The sequence below is a fragment of the Brienomyrus brachyistius genome, unplaced genomic scaffold (genome assembly GCF_023856365.1).
Source record: "Brienomyrus brachyistius isolate T26 unplaced genomic scaffold, BBRACH_0.4 scaffold673, whole genome shotgun sequence".
Lineage (NCBI taxonomy): Eukaryota > Metazoa > Chordata > Actinopteri > Osteoglossiformes > Mormyridae > Brienomyrus > Brienomyrus brachyistius.
This window is the reverse complement of record NW_026042948.1, coordinates 55,908-64,831: the sequence shown is the minus strand read 5'-3', so window position 1 is coordinate 64,831 and position 8,924 is coordinate 55,908.

The following is an 8,924-nucleotide window of genomic DNA, read 5'->3' as shown; positions in this document are numbered from 1 at the left end:
GGGCCGACAGAGCCACGAGGGCCAGACCCCGCAAGGCAACCGCTGAGGGTGAGCCAGCATCCACCCAAGCACCCAGCCCTGGACATCGAGAACCACCAACGCACCAGTGGCCGGGGGCCCCATCCACCGGCAGGGAGTGTGGCGGCGGGGCCACAGCTCTTCCTCTCAGCCCCCAGCTGCAAATGGCGAACAGAGAACGGGGGTGTGAAAAGACCCCATGCCCCCCTTCACCCGCTCAGATGTGTTGTTGGTGCGTGTTGTTCTAAAGTGCTTTTAAAACAGGTGAAGGGCATAGCGCTAACCATCCCCTGCCGACCAACAGCTGGTGTTAGCTCGGCCCCTCCCCAGAACCCTCAATGTCTATGTGTGATTAAAATTGAGATGTGGGCCCTGGCACCAGAGGTAAGGCTGAATGAACAGACCGCCCTCTGGATGCCATGCTGTGTGCCCACCCCCAAGGCCCTAAATGTATGTGTTGTGAGAGAGTAAGTAATGAGAGTGTCTACGTTGTAGTGTATGAATGAGGTACATGTGGTTGCGAGGGGACAGAGGAGGGATACTTCCCCTGTATCCCAGCAACGCACCTGCACCTCAAAGCCCTACGTGTGTGGTGGTGTGATGGAGAGGGAGAAGGGAGGCACTTCGGGATGGGGAGGAAAGGAATGGCGGGGGGCCAAGTTCCCACCCCTCTGGAGCCAGCTCCCCCGCTGACCCCCATAGGCACCCCCCCCCCCCCCCCCCGAAATCCATCCAAGGTGGGGGGCCCAGGCCCATCCAGACCGGGGCCAAAGGCAGTGGCATCAGCGGGCCCCACAGAGCCCAAGACACCCCACCACAGAGGAAAAACTACCCCCCGCCCCAGCATTCAGTCAACTCTCAGACTGCATAAGACAAAAGACATCCAGGTTGAGTCCCTCCTCCTCCTCTATTGGATCCCCCCCCCCCCCCCCCCGCAGAGTGGATACCCCAAAAGCAGGGACCCCCTGCGGACAGTTGGTAAGAACCTCCCCAACCGGCCGAGGTACACGGTTATGTTAACTGCAGTGAGGCCTCTTTCACTTGACCCTGCTAAGTCTGTACAGTCATAGCAAGAGAGTCAGTTAAACACAGAGAGGTTGATCTGCAGTGTTGGATTATCTGTTGGGAACCTGTACAACCACGTATTGGCCACTTATTCACAAGCGCTTTGCTGCCACTTGCTGGTTAATGTTTAATAATAGTTAACTAGTGAAGGTTAGACTGGATTTTATTAAATTGTCTATTAATTCTGAAAAAATGCGGTACTATGCAAAAGTCTTGGGCCATCAAAGAAAATGTTTAATGCTATTTATCTGGGTTTTGTATATTTGCTCAGAACAAAAACACAATTATCATTAAAATATATGCAAATTAAAAGTAACAATAAAAACTAACAAGAATTTCTCCTTTTCTCCAAAAAGTTGCTGATGCCTTGTTGGATCACTAGATGAACCACGCTTTGGTTACAAAATCTCTCCTCAGGGGCACCTCAGCCATTCCATGTATTTGTTAAATTTCACCACCAGCTCGCTTAATTAATTTAATTATTAAACAAATGTTAATGATGTATTGATTAGCCATAGGAGTTGTGTTAATGGTCAAGTCAAAAATATATGGGTGTATTAGATGGTTGGTGCAAATGCTGTACTGACTTAGAAGAGATTTTGAAATGACTGGGCTGCCACTCTTTGATGGACAAAATATTATAATTCTAGACCAAGATGAACATCATTTTATTTGACGGCCCAAGACTTTTGCATAGTTTTGTATATGTCTTTTATACTGGTCATTATTTGTTTTAATACATGATTAATAAATTGATACTTTACAAAACATTTAGTATTTTTATGAAATTGGTTATTATTAAAAACAAATTCCACAAACTTAAACGGTTTGGGGTTATTAGGTCACGCCTCCTTGTCAGGGCCCACCAATCAGGGACTCTTTTAGAGGGTGATGTACGCATTAAATCAGGACCGCCCACTTATCGCTCCAATCACACCACCATCCAATCCAATCACAAATCACACCAGTTTGTCTCAGCTGACAGCAGCCTCACATATCAACTAAGGAGGAAGACGGCATATCAAAAGTAAAAAGAAAGACAACATCAAATGAAAACATCCCTGTGTTTTCTGCTTTCAATCCCATTAAATGACAGTAAATCTAGTTGCTGTCCATGGTTCTGAAAACCTGGATCAGTAAATTCCAAATGAAACTTCTTTACCTGATTTAATTGTAACATATTTTGTTGGCAATGATGCTTTGTTGAGTCTAGAAAGGCGCAAAGTGGGTTACAGATAATTTAAATGAAGTAGTTTTACTTAAAAACCAGAAAGCTTTGAATAATCAGTTCAGCTTTGGACTATAGTGCTTCACAAAAGTAAAATCCATCCAGTTAAATCTCTTTACCTCCAAGTCAAAAGGAATCAAATGCAGAAGCACATTGTGGGAGATACAAGGTGCAAACACATTAAAAGCACTTTTTTGTGTGAACATTATAAAACAGATTGATACATATTAAGCAGTTTGCAACTTTACATCCAGAGCTACATCAGTCAGAAAAAGATGACCAGCCCAACCAGCAGCTCCATCTCTGATTGTACAGAATCCCTTGTCTGAAGTCATGACTAAACTAATTTCCATCTCTGCCTTCAGCTTCATCAGATAGATTAAATTAGGAACTAAACTAAACTAGGAGGGAAATACAGTCAAACTATGTAAGTAGCTGAATTTTGTTTATCCACTAGAGGGCAGCCACACATAGATTCCCTTATAAATGGTTCTGATGCTTCAGGGAAGCACTGTAGAGAGACCCAGGTATGCCAGTGAGGAGCAGATAAAGAGCAGACGGATCCACCAACTAGCTGTAATATATAGTATTTTCATTGAATTTAAACAAATGAATATAACAGTGTCAGAGTGTCAGATCCATGTGACTTTTTATGATTGATGAGCTTTGAAAGCCTGAAAATGACTGAGGACGCCCACGGACCCCATTATGTGTGAAACACCATTGTGGTGCTGAGAGAAAGACAAACAGCACTCAGTCTGACAGGACTGCTGATAAGACCCAGATGAAGTGAATCACCTGACTTTGCCCCCCTTCCCCTCTGGACACCCCCGCCCCTGTCATACAGACACCTTCCTAATGGACTTCTTGATTTGTACTGATCCACAGATATTAAAAGGACCTACTGCAGTGACATTTTAAAACTGTATAAAACATAATAAAGACTGAAACAAAGGCCTGAGGTCAGACCCTCTGTATGCGGCACACAGTGTTTCTGCAGAGTCTCACACTCACATCCTGTATGACGACATTTCTGCTGTTCAGAATAAGTCTGATTTCACTGCTCTTTGCTCATTTGCAATATGAGGAAGTAACAGTTTAGAAAAGAACTAGACTTATTTGATTAATTTGTTTGTAGTTTAAACTGTGAGCATGAATGATTCACTGTGAAGGCCAGCTATCAATAATTTTGCTATGAAATCATGTTTCTACCCCTCCTGGAGCCGACACCTTATCGTGGTGGAGGGGTTTGCGTGTTACAATGATCCCAGGAGCTATGTTGTCTGGGGCTTTATGCCCCTGGTAGGGTCACCCAAGGCAAACAGGTCCTGGGTGAGGAACCAGACGAAGCACGGCTCAAAAACCCCTTATGATGAGGAAAATATTGGAACCACGTTTTCCCTTGCCCGGACGCGGGTCACCGGGGCCCCCCCCTGGAGCCAGGCCTGGGGGTGGGGCTCGATGGCGAGCGCCTGGCGGCCAGGCCTACATCCATGGGGCCTGGTTGGGCGCAGCCCGAACAAGGCACGTGGGTCCCCCCTCCAATGGGCTCACCACCCATGGGAGGGGCCATAGGGGTCGGGTGCGAAGTGATCTGGGCGGCGGCCAAAGGCGGGGACCTTGGCGGTCCGATCCTCGGCTGCAGAAGCTAGCTCTAGGGACATGGAATGTCACCTCTCTGATGGGGAAAGAGCCCGAGCTGGTGCGCGAGGTTGTGAAGTTCCGGCTAGATATAGTCGGACTCACCTCGACGCACGGCTTGGGCTCTGGAACCAGTCTCCTTGAGGGGGGTTGGACCCTTTTCCACTCTGGAGTTGCCCGCGGGGAGAGGCGCCGAGCGGGCGTGGGCATACTTATTGCCCCCAGGCTGGGCGCCTGTACATTGGGGTTTACCGCAGTGGACGAGAGGGTAGCCTCCCTCCGCCTTCGGGTGGGGAGACGGGTCCTGACTGTTGTTTGCGCTTATGCGCCAAACAGCAGTTCGGAATACCCACCCTTTTTGGAGTCCTTGGAAGGGGTGTTGGAGAGCGCTCCTCCTGGGGACTCCCTTGTTCTGCTGGGGGACTTCAATGCTCACGTGGGCAGCGACAGTGAGACCTGGAGGGGCGTGATTGGGAGGAACGGCCCCCCCGATCTGAACCCGAGCGGTGTTTTGTTATTGGACTTCTGTGCTCGTCACGGACTGTCCATAATGAACACCATGTTCAAGCATAAGGGTGTCCATATGTGTACTTGGCACCAGGACACCCTAGGCCGCAGTTCGATGATCGACTTTGTAGTCGTGTCGTCGGACTTGCGGCCGCATGTTTTGGACACTCGGGTGAAGAGAGGGGCGGAGCTGTCAACCGATCACTACCTGGTGGTGGGTTGGCTCCGCTGGTGGGGGAGGAAGCCGGCCAGGCCTGGCAGGCCCAAGCGTATAGTGAGGGTCTGCTGGGAACGTCTGGCGGAATCCCCTGTCAGGGAGAGTTTCAACTCCTACCTCCAGCAGAACTTCTCCCATATCCCGGGGGAGGCGGGGGACATTGAGTCCGAATGGGCCATGTTCCGTGCCTCCATTGTGGAGGCGGCTGACCAGAGCTGCGGCCGCAAGGTGGTCGGTGCCTGTCGCGGCGGTAATCCCCGAACCCGCTGGTGGACACCGGTGGTAAGGGATGCCGTCAAGCTGAAGAAGGAGTCTTATCGGGCCTTTCTGGCCTGTGGGACTCCAGACGCAGCTGACGGCTACCGGCAGGCCAAGCGGAATGCGGCTTTGGCGGTCGCTGAGGCAAAAACTCGGGTGTGGGAGGAGTTTGGTGAGGCCATGGAGAACGACTTCCGGACGGCTTCGAGGAGATTCTGGTCCACCATCCGGCGGCTCCGGGCGGGAAAGCGGTGCAGCATCAACACTATTTATGGTGGGGATGGTGCGCTGCTGACCTCAGCTCGGGACGTTTTGGGTCGGTGGAGGGAGTACTTCGAAGACCTCCTCAATCCCACCGACACGCCTTCCAATATGGAAGCAGAGTGTGGGGACTTGGGGGTGGACTCGCCTATCTCGGGGGTGGAGGTCGCTGAGGTGGTCAAAAAGCTCCTCGGCGGCCGGGCCCCGGGGGTGGACGAGATTCGCCCAGAGTTCCTCAAGGCTCTGGATGCTGCGGGGCTGTCCTGGTTGACACGCATCTGCAGCATCGCGTGGACATCGGGGGCAGTACCTCTGGACTGGCAGACCGGGGTGGTGGTCCCCCTCTTTAAGAAGGGGGACCGGAGGGTGTGCTCCAACTACAGGGGGATCACACTCCTCAGCCTCCCTGGTAAGGTCTATTCGGGGGTCCTGGAAAGGAGGGTCCGCCGGATTGTCGAACCTCGGATTCAGGAGGAGCAGTGTGGTTTTCGCCCTGGCCGTGGAACAGTGGACCAGCTCTATACTCTCAGCAGGGTTCTGGAGGGTTCATGGGAGTTTGCCCGACCAGTCTACATGTGTTTTGTGGACTTGGAAAAGGCATTCGACCGTGTCCTTCGTGGGGTCCTGTGGGGAGTGCTCCGGGAGTATGGGGTACCGGGCTCCCTTTTAAGGGCGGTTCGGTCCCTGTATGACCGGTGCCAGAGTTTGGTCCGCATGGGCGGCAATAAGTCGGACTCGTTTCTGGTGAGGGTTGGACTCCGTCAGGGCTGCCCTTTGTCACCGATTCTGTTCATAGTTTTTATGGACAGAATTTCTAGGCGCAGCCAGGGCATTGAGGGCGTCCGGTTCGGTGACCTCAGGATTAGGTCTCTGCTTTTTGCGGATGATGTGGTTCTGTTGGCCTCATCGAGCCGTGACCTTCAGCTCTCGCTGGAGCAGTTCGCAGCCGAGTGCGAAGCGGCTGGGATGAGAATCAGCACCTCCAAATCCGAGACCATGGTTCTCAGCCGGAAAAGGGTAGAGTGCTCTCTCCGGGTTGGGGATGGGGTCCTCCCCCAAGTGGAGGAATTTAAGTATCTCGGGATCTTGTTCACGAGTGGGGGAACGATGGAGCGGGAGATCGACAGGCGGATCGGTGCGGCGTCGGCAGTCATGCGGGCGCTGCATCGGTCTGTCATGGTGAAGAGAGAGCTGAGCCAAAAGGCGAAGCTCTCGATTTACCAGTCGATCTACGTTCCTACCCTCACCTATGGTCATGAGCTTTGGGTAGTGACCGAAAGAACGAGATCGCGGGTACAAGCGGCCGAAATGAGTTTCCTCCGCAGGGTGGCTGGGCTCTCCCTTAGAGATAGGGTGAGGAGCTCAGTCATTCGGGAGGGACTCAGAGTAGAGCCGCTGCTCCTCCGCATCGAGAGGAGCCAGATGAGGTGGCTCGGGCATCTGATCAGGATGCCTCCGGGACGCCTCCCTGGGGAGGTATTCCGGGCATGTCCCACTGGGAGGAGACCCCGGGGAAGACCCAGGACACGCTGGAGAGACTATGTCTCTCGGCTGGCCTGGGAACGCCTCGGGGTCCCCCCAGAGGAGCTAGACGAAGTGGCCGGGGAGAGGGAAGTCTGGGTCTCCCTGCTGAGGCTGCTGCCCCCGCGACCCGACCCCGGATTAAGCGGGAGATGATGGATGGATGGATGGATCATGTTTCTAAAATAAGATTCTAGATGTAATCAAAATATTTATTCCTGGTAAGAGCAGGACAAAAGCAGCATCAAACTGTTTTCCTTATTACAGACAAGAAATAGAGAGAAAATGTATCAGTGCACAAACAGTTTATTTTTATCAAAGATAGATGGATGATTTTTAAACATTTAAAACCCAGAAAAAGGGAGGCAGTGAAGTTATGGAGAGTCAGGAAGTGAGTGTCAGTCTCCACAGATCTGAGGTCAGCGATCCACACTTCAGGCTCCTCTGATGCTCCTCTTCATCCTCTTCTTCACTGATGGGCCTCCAGGTGAGGATCACTTACTCTGGGACAGGCTCTCACTCTCTCTCACTCCACCATTCAGCGTAGTTAAGATGAAGATACATTTTGCACAATATACTTACTACATCTATATTTTTATATTCATATTGTTCCCTGAAGTTTTATCACTTCCCAATAATAGTCTGTGGCGGTAGCATGTTGACTGACTGATTTTAGAATTGATTGCAGTCTTCCTTGTGTCCACTATGTGGCAGCAGTATACAGGAAATATCTTATTCTGTCACAGCTGCTGGTGTGTGTATAAATTCACATACTCTGATAGTAAGTAACTCTGCCTCCAACTGTTTGTCAGGGATCTGGGCAGGAATGAATTACATGTCAAATGTACATACAACAGAGATGGGCTCCTGGGAGAACTTTGCCAGAAGTTGAAACACGACTTTAAGAAAGACACTGATCCAGAAGTGGATAGTTTAGGTCCAGAGAGTAAAAATCCAGTCCTGTATTTTGTTTCAAACAACTAGTTGTGTAAAGTGCCACAGACTCAGAGTACTCAGCTGGTTGGTTGAAACTAAATCTTGGTCTGGATTTTTACTTTCTGGACCTGAACTATCCACTGCTGCACTGACCCCCACCTTCTTCTTTTTTTTCGCCTTTGTCTTGTCCGGCAGCTTTAGCAGAATCGAGGTCTGAATGCACTGCTCTGCCAAACATGTTTGCTTTACCATGAGGGGCTCTATAAACTCTGTATAGACTCCTCATGTTAATCGATTTCTTTATTTTATTTTATTTGATTTTATTTATTTATTTTATTTTGAACACATACAAAATTTTGCAGTGGGTGAGCTGGCCGAAGAGGAGGGACAGATTAGGAGGGAAAAAAGAAGGAAAAAGAAAAAAGGAATAAGTGAGAAACATGTCAAGAGTGGATAAATTCAGAAATGTGAAATTATCCAGAAATGGATGAATTCAGGAACAAACAAAATTAAAAAGTGAAGAAAGTAACACAACTATACAAGCATATAAAATCTTAGTGTGTGCTTGGATGGATGCATGCAAGTATAAGTGCATGTGTGCTCAATTGTGTAGGCGAGATGCAGGCTAGGGTGCGTGTGTTGTGTGCGTGTGTTGTGTGCATGTGTTGTGGCCGTGGTTGTGTGCGTGTGTTGTGTGCGTGTGTTTTCAACATGAAATGGACTAAATAGCAAGGGTGGGACGCCGCAACCACACCCCACAAGAGCCAGAGGTCGGCGGAGACAGGCCCGGGAGGACCAGGACGTACGCAGCACCCAAAGAGCACGGAAGAGCCGGGCCCCACGTCCCAATAACAGCCATGCCTCCACTCCAGCCGGGGGAGGAGGGAGGTCCCAGACGCAGCCCCCGCAGCCAAAAGGGCATGAGCCCCAAAGAACCAGAGGTGGGTTCCCAAATGCGAGGGCGCGGCCACTCCCGTATGAGCTAAGGCCAGGGCCCCTAGGACCCCAGGCGGCCGGGGGCCGACCAGCTCCCAGTAGAGAGCCTCACCCACGCTGGAGAGGCCCGAGCCCCCCCCGGGCCACCAGCCAGTGGAAAGGGGCCAGCAACCATGCCCAGGAGACCAACCGCACCCAGGACGGAGCAGCAAGCACGGACCCAGGCCGCCACCATCCACACAGACACCCCGCAAACACACCTCGCAGCCATGCACATACACCATACACACATCCCCACAACATACACAGACACCCACACACAGAGACAAAAAGACA